This window comes from Dendrobates tinctorius, unplaced genomic scaffold (genome assembly GCF_039654945.1).
Source record: "Dendrobates tinctorius isolate UK_male_01 unplaced genomic scaffold, ASM3965494v1 ptg000083l, whole genome shotgun sequence".
NCBI classification, from domain to species: Eukaryota; Metazoa; Chordata; class Amphibia; order Anura; family Dendrobatidae; genus Dendrobates; species Dendrobates tinctorius.
Window position 1 is genome coordinate 30641211 of NW_027361751.1, and position 27133 is coordinate 30668343.

Consider the following 27133-nt stretch of genomic DNA (forward strand, 5'->3'; position numbering starts at 1 on the left):
GCAGATTTACCCTGACAGTGTGAAAGACGGAGACAGACTGTTAAAGGAGCAATTTATTGAGGGACTCCTATCCAGTACCCACAGAGCACAGCTGTGCATCATAGCCCTACAAAACCCTGACCTAGACTTTGCAGACCCCATGAACGCTTTGCTGGACACTGGCTCTCAGGTGACAACTATGCCATATATCCTTTACAAGCGGTATTGGGCTGACTCTGATGAACTGACAGTAGTTGCCAGCGATGGTCAGTCTTTGCCGCAAGTAGGATGTAAAGAGATTACCATTACATTAAAGTGGGGTGAGTAGAGTTAAAATCTCAAGGTCCGATAGTTGTAGACATTGATCGATGAGAATGTAACCCAATGATGACCTTAGGTACTAATATGATTGAAAATTGTCTTGCCGAGGTTATTGTTTTGTTGCAACAGGTGGCTGAGACTGCTGGTTCCAGTGAACAACGAGTCCTGCTGAAGGAGATCAAGGACCTGATGCAAAGACAGCAGGTAGAACTGTCTGGTGGAGAAATTGGCAGCGTCAGAGTGAGTGATTCTTTCCCCATTGCGACACCCCCCAGATGTGAAATGTTAATTTGGTGTCGGGCAGCCATAGGCCTCAGAGGAAAAGATTACCAAGCATTGATAGAGCCAGTGTACTCTGATAGCTGGCCCACTGTCCTGACAGCCAGAGAGGTAGTTGATGTTTGCAAAGGGAGAGTACCTGTATGCCTCTTGAATTGTGGGGAAGAGGAGGCCACAATACCTCGCTATGCCACAGTTGCTAAGCTATTTACTGTCAGTAACAACGCAATATAGGCAGCAGAGCCCTTGGTCTCATCTGGCCAGGTGGAGGACAATGGCTCTGTAAAACAGCTGGAGGAGTGGTGTTAGCAGCTGCAGGTGGGAACTGACTTCACCACGTCATACCAAAAGAGTGGGGTTTACCGAGTGACTCAGGAGTATGAGCGGGTATTCAGTAAACACCCTCTAGACTTTGGGAAGGCAAAAGGGGTTCAACACCGTATCCCCACTGGAGATCATCCACCCATTAAAGAGAGGTATCGGCCTATACACCCAACACAATATCAATGTGCCAAAAGTATGCTGCGGGAAATGAAGGAAGCTGGGGTGATCAGAGACAGTTGTAGCCCCTGGGCAGCTCCAATAGTCTTTGTGAAAAAGACAGATGGTACCATGAGAATGTGTGTTGATTACCGAAAAATTAACAGCATTACACATAAGGATGCCTACCCATTACCCAGAATTGAAGAGTCATTAGCTGCACTTAAAACTGCTAACTATTTTTCCACCTTAGATCTCACTAGTGGGTATTGGCAGGTTCCCGTGGCAGAGGCAGACAAGGAGAAAACAGCGTTTACTACACCAATGGGTCTCTGCGAGTTCAACTACATGCCGTTCAGGCTCTGCACCACCCCTGGGACATTTCAACGGCTAATAGAATGCTGTCTTGGACACAAGAACTTCGAGACAGTCCTGTTGTACCTTGATGATGTCATTTTTTTCTCCAAGACTTATGAAGACCATCTGGAGCACCTGAAGCCTTGTCCAACTTTGGCCTGAAAGTGAAGCCATCCAAATGCCACCTCCTGAAGGTACAGTACCTCGGTCATGTAGTGAGTGCAGAAGGTGTGGCACCTGATCCAGACAAAGTCACTGTCACCCGAGACTGACAGAAGCCCAGCAACCTCCATGAGGTACGTCAATTCCTCGGGTTGGTGGGCTACTACCGGAGGTTCATCAAAGGCTTCACTGAGATAGCCACGCCTATGCAAAATCTTCTGGTGGGCCAGCCCAAGAAAGCCAGGAAGAAGAGTCCTACATTTGAATGGAATGAGGAACTGGAGAGGTCCTTCACTCGACTGAAAATGGCTCTCACAGGAGATGAAGTTCTGGCCTACCCAGATTTGACCAACCATTTGTTCTGTATACTGATGCCAGCAACGTGGCACTTGGAGCAGTACAGTCACAGGTACAGAATAGCAAAGAAAGAGTGATCTCCTACGCTAGCAGGAAGCTTCTTCGTTCCACTGAAAGGAACCCTAACAACTACAATTCCTTCAAACTGGAGTTTCTCGCCATAGTCTGGGCTGTGACTGAACAATTCAAGCACTACCTAGCTTCAGGTAAGTTTACCATCTTCATGGACAACAACCCATTAACTCACTTGGAAACTGCCAAACTAGATGCACTGGCGCAGCGATGGATGGCCCGACTGTCTAACTATGAATTCAACATCAAGTACCGAGTGGGGCACAAGAATGCCAATGCTGATGCGCTGTCCAGACTGCCTAATCTGCCAGATGCAGAAGACCCTGAGGCACTCGAAAAAATAGAGTTGCCTGCCTTGCACCTGCCAATTGCGGCCCAACGTGCCCAAGGAGTGAGAAACAGACGGTCTATCGGGAAAGAGGCCACCCTAAATCTATTGCCTCATCATGACTGGGCAGAAACGCAGGATAGTGACCCCGCAGTCCGCCTGGTAAAGGAGCTACTGTCACAAGCTGACTCACGTTCAGATCCAGATGCTCCTGAAGAAACCCAGCAGTTGTGGAAGGAAAGAGGCAGGCTGTTCCTCTATGAGGGAAAGCTGTGCCGGAGGAGTATCAATGCCCGCACTCATGAGTTGGTCTGGCAAGTGGTAGTCCCAAAGAGGGAGGCATCAATGGTCTTGGAAGCATACCACAATGGAGCTGGACACTTCGGATGGAAGAAGTTGGAGGCCTTGCTCCGGGAGAGATTCTACTGGGCTGGTATGAGGAAGGCCATTGAAAATTGGTGCCGGGAGTGTGGACAATGCAACCTGCGCAGGAAGGGCCGTAACAGCCAGCAAGCTCCTTTGCAGCCAATAATAACTAAACAACCACTTGTGTTGGTAGCCATGGAACATGTGAAGCTGGTTCCAAGCCATTCAGGCTACATTTATGCTCTTACAATCGTTGACCACTACTCGAGATTCCTGGTAGTCGTGCCTGTCAAGGATCAAACAGCCAGGACAGCAGCCAGAGCATTCCAACAGCACTTCTGTAGACCAAACGGATACCCCAAGCGAGTGCTTACAGATCAAGGTCCTGCCTTTGAGGCAGAAGTGTTCCAGGAATTCTGTAACATGTACGGTTGCAAGAAGATCAGGACAACACCATACCATCCACAGACCAATGGCATGTGTGAAAAGATGAATCAAGTGGTGATCGATCTACTGAAGACCTTGCCTTTGGAAGAGAGGATCTGTGGCCAGAGAAGTTGCCAGATCTGGTAGACCTCTACAATCACATTCCTGTGAATTCCCCCAACTGCACTCCAGCCTACCTAATGAGAGCAAGGCCTGGCAAGTTGCCTATTGATTTGGATATGGGAGTCCTTACACCTGAGGTGACATCACCAGATGCTGACTGGGATACAGAGCGGCAGCAGCAATATCGAAGAGTACAAGAGTGTGTAGAAAAAAGTCTAGCTCAGGCGAGACAAAAGCAGGAGAAGAACTACAATCAACATGCACCTGCAGTTCCCTTGTCACCAGGAGAACAAGTCATAAAGAGGAAAAGAAGGATGCATAAATTGGATGACCAATGGGAAGCTGAACCCTCCACCGTCCTACCATCAAACTTTGACAACACCAAAGTGTGCCTTATCAGTAAGGATGGCGGAGAAATCTCATCAGCAGTATTGAGGGATCATCTGAAACTGTGCCCGGACCAAATAAAGGACAGATGGTATAAGGCAGCTGGATGTAATAGCTCCCCACAGGTAGAGCTGTAGTCCCAGATCAGTGGTAATAGGTGTTGAGGAAGAGGGTGTAGTGTCTGGCACAGAGATGTAGCAGTGCTGGAGGGTTTGCAGGAAGAATGCAATGACATAACAGGTGCAGTTTCCGTCACCATTACTGTGCTTTGTAAGTGCAGTCCAGGGTCCAGATTACAGGTGGAACAGAGGCTGGCCAGCTTGGAAGCAACTTATGAATCTTTCTATGCAGATCGGTTGTGTAGTCTCCTTTCTAGCGCTTTCTGAGGTACTTGCAGTACTGTGTTACACTGAAGTTCCACTTGCTTGTTCTCTTTTAGAACTCCCTCGTATGGCAGACAGCTGTAGCCTCCTTCTTTTGGCTCACACATTGCTGTTGTGCCTCCGAGTCTTATGTGGGAACAGAGCATTTACAGCTTCCTATTCCTCCGGTTTCTGCTGCAGGAACATCAGTATCCGTACAACCTTGGAGACCGGACTCCAGACCATGCGCTACAGCTAGAAGTGAGCCTGAACTCTGCTCAATCTTCCAGCTCGTCTCCTCATGTTCACACACGTTTCCCTCCTCACACAAACTCACTAACTTCCCCTTCCTGGCCCCCCAGAGAGCAGCTCCTCCCCCAGTTTTGGTTCAGAGCTCCCTCTGCTGGCCTGGAGTGGAAACTGTGCTGTGTGTTGTGTTTATCTGATAGAGAGACCCTTTATTGCTTCCAAGCATGACATTACACTCCCTAGGAGGGAGGTAATGCCACTGTGGCGACCATACTCCTGGGGGCGCCACATAAGCAGGTGACAGAATGCAACGTACAGAAGGCATGAGGCGACAGTAATCAATCAACGATTTATCTCCTTCCAACATGGTCAGGGAGCAGCTAATAATGGTTTTAGGAAGTTTCGCCCCCAGCAATTTGCCCCCAGCAATTCACCCCCAGGAGATCGCCCCCAGGTACATTTTGCCCCCGCACATTTCACCCCTATCATTTCGCCCCCAGGAGGATTCGCCCCCGCACATTTCACCCCCGTACGTTTCGCCCCCAGCAGGTCGCCCCCAGCAGTTCACCCCCATCAGTTCGCCCCCGGATTTTTCGCCCCCAGCAGTCCGCCCCCGGATGTTTCACCCCCGGATTTTTCGCCCCCAGCAGTTCGCCCCTGGATTTTTCTCCCCCAACAGTTCGCCCCTGGATGTTTCGCCCCCCAGCAGTTCGCCCCCGGATGTTTCGCCCCCGGATTTTTCGCCCCCGGATGTTTCGCTCCCGGATGTTTCGCCAAAAGCAGTGCACCCCAGGATTTTTCACCCCCAGATTTTTCGCCCCCGGCAGTTCACCCCCAGATGTTTTGCCCCAGCAGTTCGTCCCTGGATGTTTCGCCCCCAGATTTTTCGCCCCCGGAAGTTCGCCCCTGGATGTTTCGCCCACAGCAGTTCACCCCGGTAGTTTGCCCCCGGATGTGTGTACCCTGTTTTGCCCCCAGAATTTTGTGTTTGAATGTTTCGCCAGTTTATCCTTGTGGTTCATGAATTCCCGTCCGTCATCAATTCACATGTCACAAAAGTACTGTACAGAGTGCTGCATTTTTGTGACATTTTAAATCAACTGTTTCCATCTGTAAACCTTACAACTGATTGCATTATAGTGTCAGAGCATTTTGCCACAATTTTAACAAGACATTTTCCAAAACGTTTCTGAAACGTTTTTGTGTTACATAAACATAACATGAAAAAAATAAACGGATTCAAAAAATGTAGTGTGAATAAGGCCTGATTTAGGTGGGGAATGTAAACCACTCTAAAATCAAAACATTTTGTGAACTTTTACCTGACCAAGCACTGAGCTGATTTTTTGCAAGTTTTGTTGCAGATGTAACAATTTTCATGTCAGGTGTCCTGCAAGTTACATTAGACTAGCTTTTATTCCATCTTTACATCAGAATATAGCAGTGTCTAAAATCTCTACAAAGAGAGAGGTGTACTAGCACAAAACATCAGTCAGCTTCCACAGCAGTTCACTTTCTACAAGTATGAATTCAGTTCTATCCAAACGCGGGAAGAAGAAGTTGGTCTACGAGAATCACATTTACGTATTTTCCAAACGGACGGCTGACGATGTCCATTCCATCTGGGTCTGTGAAAAACGGATGACTTGCAAGTAACCAATCCCCACAACCACGCACCACAAGCAGCAAGACCTGAAGCAGTCCGACTTGTCAATGAGGCGCTCACCAGGGCAAGGACAACACAGGAGACACCACCACTGAAGAGAACAATACGATTAGTAAAGGCAACTTGGCAATATTCCAAGGTTGCCCCAAACCCTTGATCAACTTGTTATTCCCCAGGAGTTCCAGGGGATCAATATTGATGGTATCCAGCAGCAGTTCCTTCTGCATGACTCTGGTGAGCATTTAACATTTCCATAAAGCAGAATTATTGCAAAGTTTATGTTGCACAAATGTGAAAAATTATCTATTACAAAGTGCTGATATAGAATACTATGTGATTATTTTACCTTAAAGGGAAACTTTGAGGATAGTGTAATGTAGGGTGAGGCCTACTGATTCCAACTATGCCTCACTTTTTTAGTTGCAGTCTGATTCTCTGCTCAGCTTCAAAGTAGAAGTCCTGCCTTTGAGATACAGTGATCTGCCATGTTCATAAGCAGAGTGGTAACCTCGTCCACCAACCATGATTTGCAGGTATCCAGCCATTGTCAATCACAGCCAGAGGACAAGGTTGATGCATCAAACCCGCATCACTAGATGTCAATTTTAGTGTAGAATTTTCTGCTATAAATTAGCTGCAGATTGTCTGCTGCAACTCCTTAGTGCATGTGAATGGACCTTAAGGATTCATTAACATGTCTCCTAACCTCTGCCCTGCCCCTTTAGCCATGCGCCCTGCCAACAGCCTGAAATGAAGTTCCAATGGAAGAGGGTACACCATGCCCCGGTAGGTGCCGGTCACTTACCGGAACATGGCAGGTTAATTAATATTCACCACCTGCTGCCACACGCTGCTTTGATACAGGACTTGGAATGATGTATGCAATCATGTGATCGCTCACGTCTCAGGATCTGTATCGAAGCAGAGTGAGGAAAGCAGCAGCAGGCGGTATTAGTTTATCCTTGCCATGCTCCAGGAGGAGACAGGCACATACCAGAGCATGATAGATCCAGGGGGGCCCGCTGTTCATGGGCGCATTACACCCCTTGGCGGCAGGCCCCTGACGGCCCGAGGGCAGTGGCGTCCCCTGCCTACATGGTAGTACGCCACTGCTGCACTGCATGTAATTTTTTTAACTGTGCATTTTTTCATGAGCATGTGGATGGGATTTAGACATTTATGCTGCATATGACCCCGACCTAATGAACCGTTGAGTTAGTATGCTTTTTTTCACAAATACTTCTTACATGTTTGCTTGTTTTTCCTGATGTAAACCTTTTATTATCATGGAATTCTGCATTTTGCTAGTTTCTGCTGCCGTTATTCATTTCACGACTTTGAAAATGTGACATTTTTGAATCTTGGAGGCATTTTTAAACAGGAATATATCATTTTCCACTGGGACAATACATGTTGTAGAAAAAACTATTGTTTAGCTCCTTCACACCAGATTTTGCTTCAATTTAATGTTTCTGTTATAAAATCAGAAAATCTGAAACTAAATGTGAGTTTTTAATGTGAGATATGAACAACGGATGCTTCTGATTAGGAAAATTTACTGTGCATTCATCCCAAAATTCCCTGTCGTCCATCCGCCCTTTTTGCGCTGCACCAAGCGCACAAAAATGCAACACAGTGCGTTTAGCGCAAAAGTGTACCAGCGCACGACCAGCGTACCCAACGCTAAGTAGAGGGTATGCTGATCGCATGCAGCTGATAGGAGGGGGGCGCGGCCGGGGCGGAGCTTAGCGGCGGCACTGCGCTGCGCCACGTAAAGCTAGTGTGAAACTAGCCTAAGTGTCCAAGAAAAAATATGCAACTCCAGGTAGAGAAAAGTTAATCCATGTGGCAGAAATGACCAGAGTACATATTAGAGATTTGAAAGCTAAGGTATAAGGAAGATATATAAAAGAAAAAGTGTTGCTACATTACCTTAAGTAGTGGTGGTACCCCATCGCGCGTTTCGCATTTGCTTTTTCAAGGGGAGTGTGTTTTTTAATATAATCAGGTAAAATTACCTTTGGGTATCTCTTATACAGGGTACCGCTACCTCCTGGACTAGCGCGTCCGCCCCAATGCGCGTTTCAGCTCCTTTCTCAAGGGGCCTGCTACCAACCATGTGTCTCCATTATTTATATCTCTCAGCCACAGCGTGGTATACCACGCGACCGGAATTGACACTTCCAGTCACGCGGACCAGAAGTGACCACGGTTATCTGATTATATTTGCGGAGTATTATTGTAATTATGGGTATGAGGGTTATTGCCAAGCAAGCTGCATTGTTTTATGGTGGACATCTAGATCATAATCTGTGATGTGGCCTATACAGCTTGCGATATAATTATGGCTATATTAATATTTGTAGTAGTTTATTATTAGGGCTTTTTCAGTTCTGCCCCTTGTAGCTGCAATATATTGCTGGCAGTCCCTGTGTCTATCCGTTTTCGTGGTAGCTGTCTCTTCCTGGATTTGCGTGTTATTTATGAATTAATTAACGAGTGACTTTTAGCAATGAGTGTATCTGTAGTCTCCTACTTCCCCAGTTTTGGCAGTATGGTTTTAATGAATTTGTTTCAATAAAAATTACATTTTTATACAAATAATTGCCTTGTGATCATCCTTTTTCCTATGGTTCTATGAGGCACCGACAGACGCGGAGGGTCCTCTTCAGTCCTCTTCCATGCACTTCCACATTGTGTGAATATGTCATCGTTCCCGAGGGAATCCCTTTCATTATTCCTAGCTAGGGATTCCCTTGATAAAGAAGACTCTCCACACAGGTAGGGACCTCGGCAAAGGGGAGAGAAGCGATTTTTCTTTTTTGATGAGCAAACTCCAAACATTGCCTGATTTGGGTCACTGTGGTTGAACCTGAGCAGTCAATGTTCGATACAAAACCTGAACTTTCCAGATCGGGTTTGCTCATCACTAGGTATAGTATGATATGTAGTGGATGACAAAAAGAAGCCATTAAGTGTAACACCACTAGTACATGACAGTAACATGATGGTCACTGATCAGGGGTGTCAAACTCATATTCACCAAGGGCCACACCAATTTAATGGTTGTCCCCAAAGGGCCGTTTGTTACTGAAAGACCGGATGCACACAATCGAGTCCCGTCCAGAACATGCATTTCTCTGCACAGAGCAGTGCATGCCCCTGTATAAGGCATGTCACGGTGGATCAGCTCTTTACCAGGCGCTGTCACATCTTCCCTGGATCTCACTGAAATCATGGAGAGCTATGGCTGCAGCTTCCAGTCACTTGTCCTTGTCGTTGGTGCTGAAAGCTGCTGATAAACAGCTGGTTCAATGCAGAATACAACTGGACCCTATTCTTGGCCTAATCTGAGGAATGGGCATCAATAGAAAAAGGGATCCTGAAGTGAGAATACCACTTTTATCTGCTGCTCCATTCTTTGGTATACTGGCAGAGTGTTCTGTGAGGGCTAATCCCAAAACCCCCCTTCTGAAGACCTGATAAAGAGGTTCTGTAGAAGCTGGTTAACCACCACTTTAGTTCAGCAAAGCCAATATCTCAGTTCTGCAGAGATGGTTGGTGGGATTAGCCCTGTAGTCAGTCAACCGTCCCGCTGCTTCCATACATAGCCTGCATTAAGGGGGTATTCTCATGCCGAACAGCAAAATAGGGCAGCATGCTTTCAGCAATCATGTTGTGGTAAGCATGCTGCCGATCTTCTCCTCCTGGTACTTACCTAGAGGTCTTCTGCTCATCTTTGTCTGATCTTCTGGCTGTGTGGGCTGGCGATCGCCATGCTGGATCCAGAGGCCACCACGAGTCCTCTCCTTCTTCCCAGCGTCCTCTTCTACTGCCTGAACTCATTGCGGCATTGTGCATGCGCAGCAGTGTTTTGGTGACAGGAGGGGCATCTTGCCCCCTGGATTGACTGATGAATGGGGCAGGAGTGACGTCATGTCAGTGAGCGGCCAGGAGATATTCGGCCTCACTGCCGCGGCATTCTTCATGCTTCATGGATCAGTGATCCAGGCAAGATGAAAAGACAGCCAGAAGCAGGAGAAGACGTCACGGGGAACCGCTAGACTGCACTCCGGGACCCAAGAGCTGCAGCTGCGACAGGTAAGTATGTCAGTTTTTTTGTGATTTAGGGTGATAATATTCCTTTAAGGCCAGCCAATAGAGCTTCTGAAAAGGCAGCCACAAGAATCCCTAGCAATTGGGGTCCTGTATATTTTACCCCCAGGTATGTTCAGCCTTAGATGTTTTGTTCCCTGCATGTTGACCCCAAAAAGCTGAGGGTGAAACATCTGGGGTCAAAATGCTAGGGGCAAAACATCAGATGGTGACACATCCAGGGACAAAATGCTGTAGGTGAAACATCCGGGGGCAAACTGCTGGGGGCAAAAAATCCAGGCGCGAAACATCTGGGGGCGAAACATCGGGGGGCGAACTGCTGGGGGCGAAACATCTGGGGGCGAAACATCCGGGGGCAAACTGCTGGGGGGAGAATCATGAGGGGGGTGAACGGCTGGGGGCGAAACATCTGGGGACGAAACATCCATGGGCGAAACATCCGGGGGCGAACTGCTGGGGGTGAAACATCCGGGGGCGAACTGCTGGGGGCAAAACATCCGGGGGCGAACTGCTGGGGGCGAAACATCCGGGGGGCGAACTGCTGGGGGCGAAACATCCAGGGGCGAACTGCTGGGGACGAAATGTGCGGGGGTGAAATGTGCGGGGGAGAAACCTCCTGGGGGCCAAATGCTGGGGACGAAGTGTGCGGGGGCGAAATGTACCCGGGGGCGAACTGCTGGGGGCGAACTGCTGGGGACGAAACATCCAAATCCCGTTAATATGTGTGACAACACATCATTTAATCTTAATTATCCAGACGTAAATTCAGTAGGCCAGGAGACATACATTATTATCTTTATGTTGACTTTTGAATCTACGTGTCTTTCTCTAGTTGGTCAAGAAACACAGACTATTGTTTGCACTAGCCTGAAAGTGACTCTGGAGTTGCTATTTGCTGCGAGCTCTTTGTCTGTTATCTTTGAGGGATAGAGACATAGAGTAATTGAACAATAGATGTTTGCCAATATGTTTACTGACCATTGTGTGGTGTGGGACCTTCTGGCTTGTTGACTTGCAAAACAAAAAAGGAAAAACTAGGCAAATTAATTAAATACTCAAACAATAAGAGTTAAACTCATCCCACCTCCCCCCTGACCTGTGGATGATCACCTGAAACACAGAAGTGAGCATAGAAAAGGATTTATATCATTCTGCAAGGAGAACCAGAGACTCTTTACAAAACCACAGCCAAGAACACTCTACAGGACATCATCATGACTCCATCACGAGGGACACAGTTTTGACATTCTACAAGATGCCAGCTTAGGGGACCATGGCTCCATTGACCATCACTGAACCCTTGGAGACGTTTGGAGAAGCCAGGATTTTGACTCACAGGTCACCTGAGCCCCATGGATATTTTTGAGGAAGCCAGGAATGGCCCCACCCGTCACCTGATGTCACGCATAGTGTGGGAAAGACTAAGTGCAACACGAAGGGATGAGAGGAAAGAATTCCAAACACTAGGGAATGGGGGAGTGACAACCCCTAGGCAGATCTTACACACGTTGCCTACCCTACCTGTTGTGAATTCTGTTGTGAATTCCCTGGCTCAGACTTCTGAGCCGAAGCTCCCCCTGCTCCCTCTGGTGGTTACTGGAGGTAGTGGAGCTGGCCAGATTGACAGAGCTCTGCCACCTGATGATGATGATGGCGATTGGAGATTTGGGGTTACTGATTGGAGTATTTAAGTCTGCAGACTTCCTGCAATCCCTGCTGGTGATTGCTTTCCTGTGCATTCAGAGGTCTGATGTCTCCTGCCCTAATCCTGTATTGTTCAGCTAAGTGGTTCATTTGCTAATCCTTTGCATCTGATCTGGTTTTGTCTCTCTCTGCTTGTTGTGCGGGTTCAGCTTGCTCCTCTGGGGGCTGTGCTGGACCACCACTCCATATGTTACAGCCTGTGTCAGTTTGTTCAGTCCGCTGTTATATTGGTCTCTTTTGCTTTGCTTCCAATTCATACCGGAGTGCTGATATAGTGGGGGCGAAGTCGTGTGACTTCAGTGTTTTTTGTACATCAGACGTGTTGGATTTTTCAGGGTTTTTGCGTGATTGCAGACAGTGTCTTTCCTTTCCTGTCCTGTCTAGTCAGTTTGGGCCCCATCGTTTGCTCAGTCTATTTTTCTGCCTGCGTTTGTGTTTCATCTTGTCTCACCAACAATATATGTTTGGGGGCTATCTATTCCTTTTGGGGTCTTCTCCGGGGCAGTTTAGATTCCACCTTTCTTACTTTAGGCTTAGTTAGCTCTCCGGCTGTGCCGAGACATCTAGGGCATCGTAGGTATGCTCCATGGCTACTGCTAGTTGTGTGAACAGGATCAGGGGTCTGCAATTTGCATAGTTACTTAGTGGCTTAGCCTGTTCCTGCCATCCTCCTCGGTTACCCGCTCATAACACCTACCATCCCTATATTGGTTCCACACCAAATGCTGAGCAGGATACTTAAGCCCTGTATATCCCTATTGCTAGGCCCTGCATAGGGAGGGGGGATGAGCACTGGTCAGTCCCCACTGATAACTAAAGACAACAAGGGAGACAAACAATGAGAGAAAAACTTAGCCTGGCAGGCTCCAGAGAGATCACACCAAACGTCCTTCAAGAGCAAAAGAGAGGAAGTTAGCTGACAACTACAGCTCCAAGCCTTCACAAGAGAAAACGTGAATATCACTGGCAACTCCTTGAAGCAGGCTGGGAGTCTTTAGACACCAAGGTCCAGGTGTCAATTAGAGCCAGAGGGAGGCTAGCATTGGGTCCAACATTTAGAAGGATTAAGAAGGCGTCTGCAATGCCAAACGCAGAGACCTTCTGCAGCCAGATGTAAAGCAGCTGTCTGTTGTATCTGACACATCCGTGACAGTACCTCAAAGGACTGTCAGCTTCCTAAGCTTGTTGTTATCTTCTCTCTGTGTGTGCTACAGGTTGAGGTAGTTGGCCCTGGAAGCTCCAAAGTCGCAGCTCCCGATGAGTCAGCGGAAGGGTGAGACTCTGTAATTCTGCACCATTTTGGGTATTTTGCTGGGACTGTTCTATATGTTATTATCTGTTTTATGGTTCATTAAAATATTGCTACACTGTTTCACCCTCATCCTGTGTTTTCTGAGCAGTATTATGCCCACGGTAAAAGGAGAGCAGGTGTTCAGTGGGATGAGCCCTGTTTTATGCGGTTTCAAGGCAGCGGACTAGAACACCACTGACTCCCCGTGTCTCCATAATATGAAATAATGCAAACAGCAGTAAACCATATGACAGTAAACATACAATTAATTTTAGAATACAATTTGCATAACAGAAAAGTCTCTCATGAATTATATTTGTGTCCTTCCTGAAAGGGTGGTTCACCCATTACTGGGGAGCTACATTAGCTTTTCCTACAACAATGGACCTAACGCGTGTCACTGGGTTTCCTATCAATGAACATAGGGCTTCCTGTGTATCAACCGACTCCACCATACCTGTTGTCCTAACCATATTTGGAGGCTCATTCGTGTTGTCCTTGGCGTCGTTTGGGCCCTGGATCTTGATTGGTGTAGGGCAAAGGTTCTGATTTTGACCGGCGCAGTCTGGACTCTGGGTCTTGACCGACGCAAATCAGGTCATAGGGTCTTGATCAGTGTAGCTGAGTCTTTGGATTTAATTGGGCGTTGTCCTGACCCTGCCTGATGCTGGCCAGCACTCTCTGCTGATTTCTGTTTCACTTGCTTCAGCATCATCTCTTGACCACGTCTGCACCACTCCTCTCCTTGGCACCAAATCCTCCCGTGGTTTGATGTGCAGGACTTTTATATCAGGGAATTCTGTCATCCAACGCACCTGACTTGGTCCCACACATGAACTTGCTAACCCTATAACTCTTCTGGTGCCAAATGGTTCCGTATGGATTATCCAAGTGAATATTTCTCACTACTTGGTAGGGTACTTCTTCTCAATGCTGGGCCAGTTTATAATTGGGTTGCTCGACCTACACTAGAACACGGTTTCCAGACTGGAGCTGATCACCTGATTTCTTGGGCTGACCTGAGTGTTCTACCTCCCAAAACTTCTGAACAACCAACTGTCTTACTGTCTAGAGTTGGTGTTGGTGTTCTCGGATGCAGGTTCTCAAACTACTGCCCAGGCAGAGATCGTCCGAGTCAAGCTCCAGTTCAGTAATCTCCTGTCCACTCTGCCCAAACAGCAGCATATAGGCGGTGTAACCGGTAGTCTCGTGGGCTCTATTGTTGTAGACCTACACCAACTCAGAAATGAATTCAGGCTACTTCACCTTCTTTTCCTCTTCCATGGTCCACAACACTTGTAATAAGGTCCAGCTGAAGTGTTTGCAGGTTCCGTTTCACTGTGGGTGATTTGGTGTAGTTCGAGATTTCTCAATCCCATAGAGACTATGCAGATCATAAATTACTCGTCCCTGGAAGCAGGCCCCTTTGTCAGAATGAATTCTCTTCAGGCACCCATATATGCGAATGAAGTCCGACAGATGGCTCTGGATGCAGCCTCTGCTGTTTGGTCTCAGATTGGGTACATCACCGCAAACTTCGTGAAATGGTTGGTCATCACCAAGAAATATTCCTAGCATTGTGATTATCAAATAGTCAAACATTAACATTTCCAAGGGTGCAGACGTTTGGATAGATTGAATAGGGGCCCTTTGTTATTGGGGATTGTTCAGCTCGCACTGGCGATATTTTTGACAGGCCTCTTTGACTACCTGTCACAGTTGGGACTAATGCACCAGCCATTGCAAGCACTAAAATGTCTTCTCCACACCAAAGTTAGTGCCTTTCTCATGAGATTCTTTAGCTAACTGCACCACCAGCCACTCTGAAGCCACCACGTGCCAGATGATGTCAAACTCTTGAGGAAGCTAGATTCTTCGACACAGTAAACCATTTTTCATAAAGAGCCTTTCCACTGGCCCAAGATCTACAGAGTGCTTGCGGGTAAAGTAATTCTAGCCTCCTGGTTGAGTTTCTGTCTTATGGGTGACCCATTTCCTCAGCTTTGCTAGTTCGGGGTCAGACTGCTGCAGGTGTAGCCACTCATCTCTGAAACGACCCAGAATCTGAGTGGGTCTTGACTCTTCTCTAGATTATTGGGTGATTACTACAGCTGTGGCAAACTGCTTGAAATCCGGAATCTCTTCACCTTCAAGTTCTCCATCCACTTGTCTCTTTGGGCCTACTTGAGAGCCAGAGCATCCACATGCATGTTCTGAGATTTGGACCGGTGACTCTAGCTTAAACAAACTATAGTTGTCTGGGTTCTTTTCAATCTCTCACAGCGACTGGCTGATATAGGCAATCACCCTTTCTCTTCCTTCCTGCACCTGGGCCAGTACCGCTCCTAGTCCATACAGGCGTCTGTCAATGTACAGTATGAAAGGCTTAGAGAAGTCCGTGTAAGCCAAGAGAAGAGCATCTGTCAGTGCCATCTTCAGTCCCTGAAAAGCTTCCTCTTGTATAGGACCCCAGTGGATTGGCTGTCGCTTGTCTCTCCCTGCCATTTCTTGTAGCAATTCACTAAGCATGCCGTGATTTTTTCAGTTTTTTATGAATCTGCGGTAGTATTCAGCCAGTCCCAGGAATGCTCTTGGCTCTCTAAGGTTGGTTGGAGTGGGCTACTTCTGGACTGCAATCACCTTCTCCGTAGTGGGGTATACTCCTGCGCTGGAAACAATGTGTCCCAGATATTCAATTTCCAACTTAAACAAGTGACACTTGCAGGGTTTGACTTTTTTAAAAAGGCTCCATCACTCTAACACATGTTCTAGCCAAATAAAGTGATCTTTGAATGTGGAGGAGTAAATGATCATGTCATCAAGATATATCGGGGTCGCTTTAAAGTTTAAATCCGCATAGCATCTCTCCATCAGACGGTGGAATGTTCCCAATGCATTTGTCAGCCCCGGTTAAATTCGAATAGACCTATAAGGAGGACAAAGGCTGTCTTCAGGCGATCTTCCACCACCATCAGGACTTGCCAGTAGCTGCTGGCTAGGTTAAGAGAGGAGAAGTACTTAGCCTTTCCCAAAGCAGACAGGGATTCTACAATCCTAGGTAAGCGATAGGAATCTCACACAGTACACCGGATTTTCCAACTAGGGCCACAAGTCCTTCTAAAAAAGTCTATAAAGGAACGTTGAGCTTTCTGTGTACCAACTGGCACACACCCCACCTGTTGTCTTAACTCAGGCTGACCTCTGTACCGTTATGTATCTTATGTTATTGCTGGCACCCCGACTCACTCATATTGTCCTTCTTCAATCACAGGCATTCTCCTCTGGTCGATGTCTTCTCGCAGATCTTCGTTACTTGGCCGACAGCGGGTGTCTCCTAGACCTCAGGAAATGAGGGCTGGGTCCCAGCTCTCAATGGGCTTCGTCTAGACTCTAGATCTTAGTCGGCGTAGGGTGAAGGTTTTGATCTTGACCAGTGCAGTCTGAACTCTGCGTCTTGACCAGCGCAGATAGGGTCTTTAGATTTCACTGGACGTCATCCAGGCCCTATCTGATGGCGGCCAGCACCCTGCTAGCACATGCTCTCTGCCAAGGACTGTAACACTGGCTCCAGCATCGTCTCTGGTTCATGTCTGCACGGCTCCTCTCTGTGGCGCCAAATCCTCCCGGCGCTCAGGACTTAAATATCCGGTAACTCCATCACCCAAGGCACCTGACTGAGTCCTGTACATGAACTTGCTCCCCCTGCAACTCTGCCACCAGATGGCAGTCTTTCTTCACTAATGCCACATCATGCAAGGACTCTTCAGGAGTACATTTGCTTCTTCTTACACATATATGCATGCTCTCTGGCTCAAGGCATAGAGGGGGTGCCAAGCATGGTCCAGAAGCCACTATAATTAAATTACAGGACAATGTCATATTTGCACTGCCGGAGAGAAATATAAGGCTTGTTAAAAATAGATTAAAGGCTTAACAATGTGCTGGCAACAGCTTTGTGATCCTGATAACATCTTCCCATAATGCCTCGACAGGTCAGAGCTGTTTTATTAACATGATGGCGAGCAACACAATACACAATAATGAGTAGGTGGTTTTAATGCTATTGATGATTGGTATGGATATCAGTATATGAATATTTTCTTAATTATGTAATAGATCTACAACACCAATTTCTGTGCATACAAACTTTTATTTTCCTTATGTCTGATATCACTTATTCAACCCACCATTGGCTGCCAATTTACAAAAAAAAAAGATGACAACCATTGTTTATTGCTTTGAGTCTGGCTACTATTCTACCTATTGACTAGTGTATAAGAATGCCTTCAACTAGTTGTCATTAACAAACTTTTTTCGTGGGAAACAAGGACACATTGGGGCAAATGTACAATGCATGACACAATGGAGCTAATTCTACTGTATAGTCTATCTAAAAGAGAAAGAAGAATAAAACTCAACTCATGATGATTGAATAGAAAATGAAACCCTTTACCTACTTACCCCTATTTGATATTGGTGAAAAACCTCTTGAGGATGATACAAGAGCCATTGATTGGGTGAAGCATTCAAAAGCAAAATGCTTGGGTCAGCATTTAACATCCTTATTGCTTACACGAGCAGTTTTCACCTTCTGCTCTGAACTCCAGAAGCTAAAGAAGAGTTTAGAGGACAGGAAACTAAATGCTGGCAGTCTATAACTGAGACTGATAACATTTAGTTTCACAACCTGTGCAAAATTTTACTGCTGTAATTGAATGTTGGAGAGAAAATTGAACTTCTGTCAGCCAAAAATCTTGTAGGAGCTGTACAACTCGTCATGCATATTCAGTGAGTCGGTGGGGCCTTCAGTATTGGATGGAGATATGCCAAGGAGTATACCATAAGCAAATAAACATATGAAATAATGATTGAATCAATATATAATACAATCTATTGAGAGGATGTAGAGGAAGGGCTGGAGGAAAATCAATAAAATTAACATTAAATTTGTTAGATGAGTGTTTGGTCTAAAAAGTAAAAAACGCCAAGATACATTTTGGTTCACTATACTTGTGGTATTTCAGGCTCTTTTCTATGCCTCTGGTTATATAGTGATATTACTATTGAGTTGTAACTTACAAATAAGCTAAGTTGATATGAAAGTTTTGATGTCTATCAGTATTTGTAAGCCAAAACCAGGAGTGGATGAAAAATACAGAAGTGGTGACAGGTTTCTATTATGCTTCTCCTCTGATTGTTCCATGCACGATTTTGGCTTATAAATACTGATGTAAAATACGATTGCAATTATAGAACATTAAATAAATTCTAATACATTAAAAATGCACCATAGCATATCTAATAATAAATATGGCATCTTGAGAAACTGTAATATTATAACTAAAGTAATATTCTAATGATGTCAGGCCAGTCCACCCAAAGTGCAGCCATAGGGAAACAATTGAGACATACCACTTGCAGACAGCCACTACAAGTCACAGAAGCAGCACAAAAGGACACAACAGCAATTCTCCCCCGTCCACCCTTCCTTGCGAGGGTTAGAAACTTACCGAATCATGTAGGCCTGCTAATTAGCTCCTATATTTTTAAATTTCTTGTTTCATTCATGATGGAATAATCATTAAGCCTTATGATATTAAGTCACAATTATTGGACTCTTTTTAAGATTGGCACAGAAGGTGAGCTCACCAGTTTCCCATCTTAGTGTTCGTGCACACTTGACTGCATTTCCAGTCCTAGTGCGATCATCCAACAAAATATCGGATCACACTCTGACCACTGTTATTCTGTGGGGCCATTCACATGTACAATTCTTTCTTCGGACCGAGCCAGTTCAATGAAAAAAATCACAGCATCACTGAGTTGTATTTGGTTATTGGATTGCACTTGGCAAGTCAATAAGTCCATGGAAAAAAATCAGACTACTCTCGAATGACAGTCAGATTTCCGAGCACTGACAGAATGAAGAAGATTGAGATTTCTTTCCCATTTTCTCCACATCCAAGAGGAACGGATCAGAATGTGATCAGAGTGTGATAAGTTTAATCGGCCCAATTCTATTGGATGCAAGAATAGACTGCCATTTTGACCCTAGCCTTACTCTTCTGAGCACTCAAACGTGCCTCCTTGATTCAGATCCAGGCAGTCACATTTCCTATCCAGTTGCAGGATTGATAACGGTATATCTTTCCTGGCGATGCCACATGTTCAGCTTTTAAGGGTGATGCCAAGTGTTCAGGTTTTTTATACTATATATGTGTATACAGTACTTTGCAAAAGTTTTAAACATGTGTAGAAAAATTTCTGCCGCTTAAGAATGCTTAAAAATGAGAAATGTTAATAGTTTAATTTTATTGGGTAACAAAATGCAAAGTGAATGAACAAAAGAGAAATCTAAATGAAATCAATATTTGGTGTGACTGCCTATTGCCTTCAAAACAGCATTAAAACATTAATTCTTCTAGGTACACATACAAACCGGAACCCAGCAGGGAGGTTGTTCCATACACTGTTGAGAACTAACAACATGTGATTCTATGGTGTAAACATGGACAAATCCTATAGTCCCTATGTAAGGAGCTAGGGTGAGGTAAATGTGAGCGAGTTGCTGCTGTTAGTTGGGTGCATCACACTTACATGTGGCTCATAGGCCTCTATTGGCTCCAGGTTTCCATCATCCAGAGTCTCTGCAGCAAACAATCCAGAGAACATGGAATTTGTAAAAACAATCAAACTTTTACTTGACAGCATGCAGTCTTGACAATCAAGCATATAGCATAAGGCCCAATCGATTACAGTCTTTCCCACAGGTACCGGACACAACTTCAGCACTGGTTTTCGGTATGGGTAGATCGTCCCTCTTGCTAATTTCTCTAAAACTAGGAATTCTTCTCTACCACCAGAAGTGCACCCAGATTGTATCGCCTTCTGCCTCTGAGAGTTTGAACCCATCTTTCCCTGCAGCTCCGTAGGCTCAGTCCGCCCAAGGGCCCCGATATCCATCTCGAGGTTCACAGGCTGACAGATGGATACACACGGAAGGGTTCTTGATATGAACGGGTCACTGAGGAGGATAACAGGACCAGGCCAAGCCACAGAAAACCAGAAAGGTTGGAAACTAAGCGGATTGCAGACCCCTGATCCTATCCACACAACTAGCAGTAGCCGTGGAGCGTACCTACGATGCCCTAGATGCCTCAGCACGACAGGAGAACTAACTCAGTCTACTGCAAGAAAGGTGAAATCTAAACTGCCCGGGAGCAGACCCCAAAGGAATAGACAGCCCCCAAACATATATTGTTGGTGAGACAAGATGAAAACACATACGAAGGCAGGAAAATAGATGGAGCAAATGATGGGGCCCAAACTGACTAGACAGGACAGGAAAGGAAAGACACTGTCTGCAATCACGCAAAAAACCCTGAAAAATCCAACACGTCTGATGCACAAAAAACACTGAAGTCGCACGACTTCGCTCCCACTATATCAGCACTCTGGAATAAACTGAAAGCAAGGCAAAAAGAGACCAATATAACAGGGGACAAAACAAACTTACACAAGCAGCAATATATGGGCGCTGATCCAGCACAGCCCCAGCAGGAGCAAGCTAACCCGCACAAATCAGAGATAGACAAAACCAGATCAAATGCAAAAGATTAGCAAATGAGCCACTTAGCTGAACCATGCAGGAACAGAGCAGGAGACATCAGACATCAGACCTCAGAAGGCACAGGAAGAAAATCACCAGCAGGGATTGAAGGAAGTCAGCTGTCTTAAATACACCAGTCAGAAACCCCAGATCTCCACTCGTCATCATCATTATCAGGTGGCAAGCCTCTTTCAATCTGACCAGCTCCACTACCTTCAGTAACCACCAGAGGGATCCCAGAAAGAGAATTCACAACAGGTTCTATGGCAATCCACTGCCCAGAGTAACAGGCTCACGTTCTCCATAGCTGCCTATTGCCTATGACCACTGCTGACACTTCACCACACTTTCTCTAACTGAACTTGGCACTAAAGGCCCCGTCTCACTAAGCGATCTCGGTAGCGAGATCGCTGCTGAGTCACAACTTTTGTGACGTAACAGCGATCTCACCAGCGAGATCGCTGTGTGTGACAGCGATCAGCGAGCGGCCGCCCTGCCGGTATCGCTGATCGCTGGAAGAAACCTCTGGACATTTCTTTGGTCGTTGGTCTCCCGCTGGCCAGCACGCATCGCTGCGTGTGACAGGCGGGAGACCAGCGATCAGGTGTAAAAATAATAAAAAAAATAAAAAATATAGTTATTCTCACCTTCCGACGTCCCGTTCAGCCATCCTGCCTCTCTCCACGCGCCGGTCCCAGTGATCCTTTGCACGAATGACCGCGAGATGTCACGGTCTCGAGGGATAACAAAGTCTCGCGGTCATTCGTGCAAAGGATCACTGGGACCGGAGCGTGGAGAGAGGCAGGATGGCTGAACGGGACGTCGGAAGGTGAGAATAACTATATTTTTTATTTTGATTCTATTTTTTATAGCGATGGCTAGCGATGCTGGGCGCTCGGCATCGCTGTGCTGATCGCTGGTGAAGCTGTCTGTGTGACAGTTCACCAGCGATCACATAGCGACTTACTAGCGATCCTGACACCTTGATATCGGTGTCGGGATCGCTGGTAAGTCGCTTAGTGTGATGGGGCCTTTACTCTCATTTCCCCTCCCTAATCTGGGCCGGCCATTATATTTAAATGTATCTAGACTAGACTGCAGCCTCAGAGAGTTTTAGATAACATATGTAAGGGGGACGACCAGACCGGCATTACCTGGATCCAGAACTGATAAGGCTGCATCCCCTGTTCCCTGCGGGAAAGCAACAGCAAGCTGGACCAACCTCATGACCATGGGGTGTGGGGGAAGGTAAAAGAGAAAGCGCACGCAGCAGAGGAGAGTTTGTCGTGAACAGACGGCAGCGTGCAGTCAGGCGAGCGGCGCGTTCCGCTTCCCCCCCCCCACATGACAGGCTGCACTGACAGGGTCTGCCGACATCTGCAGAGGGACCACTGTGCTGAGGGGAGCCGTGCGTCCAGCAGCAGCAGCCAGGCAGGGGAGTGCTCCATCCTGGGAGTATCAACAGTGTGCAGACCAGTGTTCGACGTCTTCCGCCGCCAACAGCGGGGACCAGAGAGAGAGGTACATGCAGTGTGTGCTCAGTAACTAAAGAGAGAGGTGCAGTGTGTGCCCAGTGACTACCAGAGAGCAAGGCGCTGTACACTCCACGTCCGTGAGTACAGCTCACGTGTCATATCAGAGGGACCAGGTATGGGACTGACACTTGTACCCTGAGTTTTGCCAGTTTATATTTGCTGAGCCATGTTGGGCTCGTACAGTACTGTGGCCCGCACCCTTGTCAGCCACTGTAACATATGGACTAGGCTCAGCGGAAAGTACCGGAGACTGACTGCTGCCGCCAGGAGACGAGGCATTGATGCCCACAGGACCCTATTGGAAAAGACACCGCGCCATCCGTTGCCAGCAGTATTGACTTCCCAGCAGGAGTCACAGTCTGCGGAACTTCTGACACAAGTGTTTCACAAGAACTGCCGTTACCTGATTCATTGTTCCTGAACTCTGCATATCCTTTTGCAATTAGACTGTTTATTCCCCTGTTTAACCCATTACCTCCCTGCATGGAGTATTCACTGTTCTTTAAAAATTGTTAACCCTTGCTCTGCCTCCTGTCCATCACTGCATCCCGCTACCTGCTTACAGATACATCAATATAAAATACATTTAATCATTTGGGGGTGTCAATGAGTGGAACATCATCTATACCACTCCAATACCTTCGTGTAATCTTACACAGACTCGAAGATGTTCAGATCTAGGCTCTGTGATGGCCATATCATCAATTCCAGGGCTTGTTCTTTAAGTTGAACACAGTTTTTAATGACATTGGCTGTATGTTTGGAGTCATTGTCCTGGCTCCTCCCTGATGGTATTGCATGATGGATAAGTATCTGCTTGTAGTTCTCAGCAATGACTTCACCAAATGTAAAGTTTAGCACTGTAGACACAGAGGTCAGCCAAGGAACCTTAGTGCACCAGATAAACAACATATCATGCTTACTTCCCTTCAAAATCATAATATGTCCAGCAGTGTCATCAGCTCAGAAATGGCAGAAACCAACTTCACTCATCTACTGTTTACAGAAGTCTGGACAAAAGTGGTCTCCATGGAATTTAGGGTGCAGAGAAGTGGCAGCAGGAGCTTTGGACTAATAAGTCAAAACTTGAAATATTTGGCAGTTTGTTTGCTGGAGAGCAGTACAATAATGATTGTCTAGAAACTATATAAAGAAAAAATGCAGCACTCACCAGCTGAGCTGAAATGTTATATGTCCTTTATTTCACAACCGTGCCATGGACAGATGAAAGGACAAGCAGGACGTAAGAGGAGTGTTGGGGGAGGTGAATGCCGGACAACAGCCTTTTCGCGATTACTCGCTTCTACGGGTCCAGGACAATAATGATTGTCTGCAGGCATCATTGAAGAATGGAGGAAGTTCCTTGCAAGGTTAAGCCTGCATTTCAGCGAAATTGGGAATTTTTGCACACTTAATGTCTTCAAAGCTCATAAATACAGCACATAATTATCCAGAATGCAATGCCATCAGTGATTGTGTGACGCCGAGTTATTTCTCATGGACAAGCCATGAGTTGGGTAAGTCAAGGAGTCCATGGTGAAAAGCCAGTAGGGTACGTTATAAACAGAGGGATGAGACACTGGTGTAGTCAGGTCACAGTCCGGGGTCATAATTCCAAAAAGGTAGCTGATCAAGTCAAATTGTTAGGCAAATTGATGATCAAAGGCAAATTCAAGGTCGAGCCACAAAGATTAGAATATCAAAACTCAGAGTACAGAGCAAACACACACCACTTGAGCTAAGCTACTAATGACAATGTTCTAATCATTGCCAGCCAGTTAAATAGCCAGGTAATCACCCATAACAGGCGACACCTGGAGAAAGCCCTACAGGCCTAGCCAGATTGGACAGCTGAGCAGTGACTCACAATACTGACAACTCAGCATGACCCTGATCCTATACTTCGGCTGAGCTGTCACTCACAGCATCCTTAGGACACTGTGAGTGCTGGAATCGTAATAGATTGGCTCAAAATTTATTCTGCAGCAGGACAATGATCCCAAACATAAAGTCAATGCCATTAAGAGGAACGAAGAGGCCAACAGAGCCCTGATCTTAACATCTTGGAGTTTGTGTGGGATTAATTAAAGAGACAGAAGGATTTGCACAAGCCGGCATCCACAGAAGAACTTTGCTTTGAAGATTAAGGCCGGTCACACCAAATAGTGATGAGATTTAGACTTCTTTTTTGTTCATTCTTTTTGCATTTTATTAATTGATAAAAATAAACTATTAACACTTCTATTTTTTAATTATTACTTTGCAGCAATTTTTTCACACCTGTCTAAACCTAAACTTTTGCACAGTACTGTACATTACATAATTATATTACTTTGATATGCTGTATTGTTTTGTAAAGCCCAGTACATATAGAAACTAGTAAAAAAAATGTAGAATTTTTTTTGTATCAGATTTTACCTCTCATCTGACTCATCTGTACCTGTATAGAAAGTATTGCCATGATAATGCCATTCAGTAAATGACCAGGAGCTTGAAACAGTATCCCGTCTCCATTGCACAAACCACAATCACTCTTGCAGGAACAATGCTTGTAAAACGAAATTGTTTGAAGCTAGGTGCTCGCCCGGTCAGCGAGCAGAGATTGTCCTTGGGATAAAGCAGGACACCATTAAATTCATATGGATCTGAAACGATGTGATCTTACAGAAATGACAAGGTTATGAGTGACCTTTTCGCTACACACTTTCTTCTATCAATGGCATAAAACGCTTAGCAAGGCAAAGAGAGATGAATGCATATTATATCAGCCTTTTGCTACCAGAGGTGAAAGGATTAATTTGATTGCGTAAAAAAAAATTGACAGAGAAATAATATTTTGAAAGAATTCGCAAGCACACTGAAAAATATAACAGTGAGCAGTATGAACAAGAAATTGTGTAAATTGATGAATACTATGTATAACAGAGGTGTACCCTAAACATCTGGTGCCCTAAAGAGTTATTCAGACATCAGTGATTTTTTAAGTATGCAAAAAACGGTCCGAACATCATCAGTATTTTGGATCCTGGTTTGATCAGTGTTCGGTCAGTGTGTCATCATCAGTGTTCATTATCAGCCTTTTATCAGTAATTTTCATGTAAGAAATAAAAGTAATCAAATTGTAAAGCTTTTCCTATACAGTGCAATGTTACAAAACTGACAGCACACAGATTACACACTGATGGCCTCCATGAGCTGTCTGTGATTTTCACACACCCACAGACTTATATGGGTAATTTGTCTTGCCACCATTGCTAACAGTGAACATTTAAAAATAAAAAAAGCAAAACTAGCTGAAGAGTGAGGGTAAAATGATTTTTAAGGTTGCTTTCTTTACAAGCACTATGCAAATATACCCATCTAAGGGTGGTTTCACATTAGCGCTTTTTAAGCGCACGCACGGCCGGGGGTAGCTCCGCCCCCGAGCCGGCTCTCTGCCCGGCGTGCCCGCCCCTTGCTTGTAGTGCCGCCTCCTAGCGCACAGCGGCGCCTGCGATCGGCGCACCCTATCTTTAGCATAGGGTGCGCAGATCGTGCGCAGGCCGTGCGCTAGTTGCGCTTTGACCTGCGCTGCGCACTTTTGACGGTGCGCCGTGCGCGCCAAAATCAAACTTTTCGGATTTTGGTGCGCACGGCGCACCGTCAAAAGTGCGCAGCGCAGGTCAAAGCGCAACTAGCGCACGGCCTGCGCACGATCTGCGCACCCTATGCTAAAGATAGGGTGCGCCGATCGCAGGCGCCGCTGTGCGCTAGGAGGCGGCGCTACAAGCAAGGGGCGGGCACGCCGGGCAGAAAGCCGGCTTGGGGGCGGAGCTACCCCCGGCCGTGCGTGCGCTTAAAAAGGGCTAATGTGAAACCACCCTTAGGTATAAGTGATTTTTCAAGTCCACAAAGAATGGACCGTGCTTGGTCATGGTGTCATTTTTTACTGTCAGTTTCTTTCTACATGAAAAGTTTGCTCCATCTACTGTTATCGAAACAAGAAAACTATCAGACAACACAAGTGTTGTACATGGATGGCTTCTAAATGCTGTGTCTAACATCATGTCCTCACTATATCTGAAACTGAACCTGTCAAAGACTGAACTCCTGGTGTTTCCTCCCTCTACTAATGTACCTATACCCGACATTGCCATTTCTGTGTTACTCCCCAGCAACAGGCCCGCTGTCTTGGGGTCATACTTGATTCCGAGCTTTCCTTTGCCCCCCACATTCGATCACTGGCTCGCTCTTGTCATCTGCACCTCAAAAACATTTCTAGAATTCAACCTTTTCTTACCTTTGACTCTGCAAAAACTCACTGTTTCTCTTAGGCTAGTTTCACACTATCGTTTTGGAGCGCAGCGACGGCCTGCGCACGGCCGCCGCTAAGCCCCGCCCCTGCCGCGCCCCCGCCGGTAGCTCCGCCCACCGGCGCATGACGCTTCATGCGCCCTGCGTCCCCTATCTTTATCACAGGGGGCGCAGGCCGTGCGCAGTATGCGTTTGGCGGTGCATGCGTCCTTTTGACGGTGCGCCGACCTGCGCCAAACGCAACCTGCTGCAGTTTGGTTGCGTCGGCGCACCGTCAAAAAGGCGCATGTGCCGCCAAACGCATACTGCGCACGGCCTGCGCCCCCTGTGATAAAGATAGGGGATGCAGGGCGCATGCAGCGTCATGTGCCGGTGGGCGGAGCTACTGGCGGGGTGCGGCAGGGGGCGGGGCTTAGCGGCGGCCGTGCGCAAGCCGTCGCTGCGCTCAAAAACGCTAGTGTGAAACTAGCCTTATTCATTCTCGTCTCGACTATTGTAACTCTCTTCTAATCGGTCTCCCTCTTACCAAACTCTACCCTCTCCAATCCGTCTTGAATGCTGCAGCCAGGATCATATTCCTCACCAATCGTTACACCGATGCCTCTACCTTGTGCCAGTCATTACACTGGCTACCCATCCACTCCAGAATCCAGTACAAACTTATGATCCTC